This window comes from Acanthisitta chloris, unplaced genomic scaffold, assembly GCF_000695815.1.
Source record: "Acanthisitta chloris isolate BGI_N310 unplaced genomic scaffold, ASM69581v1 scaffold40166, whole genome shotgun sequence".
Lineage (NCBI taxonomy): Eukaryota > Metazoa > Chordata > Aves > Passeriformes > Acanthisittidae > Acanthisitta > Acanthisitta chloris.
This window is the reverse complement of record NW_008678314.1, coordinates 435-839: the sequence shown is the minus strand read 5'-3', so window position 1 is coordinate 839 and position 405 is coordinate 435.

The window sequence follows — 405 nt, the reverse complement described above, 5'->3', positions numbered from 1 at the left end:
TAGGTGTGTGCCCACCTGGGGCCAGTTTTTAACACCATTCAGTGTTGCAAAAACATAACTATAGGCCCAACACCAGGTGCATGACTAGTTAATAAACTATAGTTCTGATCACATTCAGACAAGACAGTGAGATTCACAAATAGCATGGCTTATTAAATTCAGCATATACAGTTCTTTTGGATTGCCAGTGATAAATGCATTAACTTCAGAATAGCTATACAAGGCACTAACAGTATGATTGCAATCACAGGCTTAATTTCCTGAGTGAAAATGCTTGATGTGGCTGAGGATCCACTCTTTGTGGTTGTATTGTGCAGAATATTTCTTACTAACAAGCAGAATGAGACTGTGTGGCTTCCACACCACTTCACATTCCTCCCTAGTGATGGCAGCACAAACCATCTG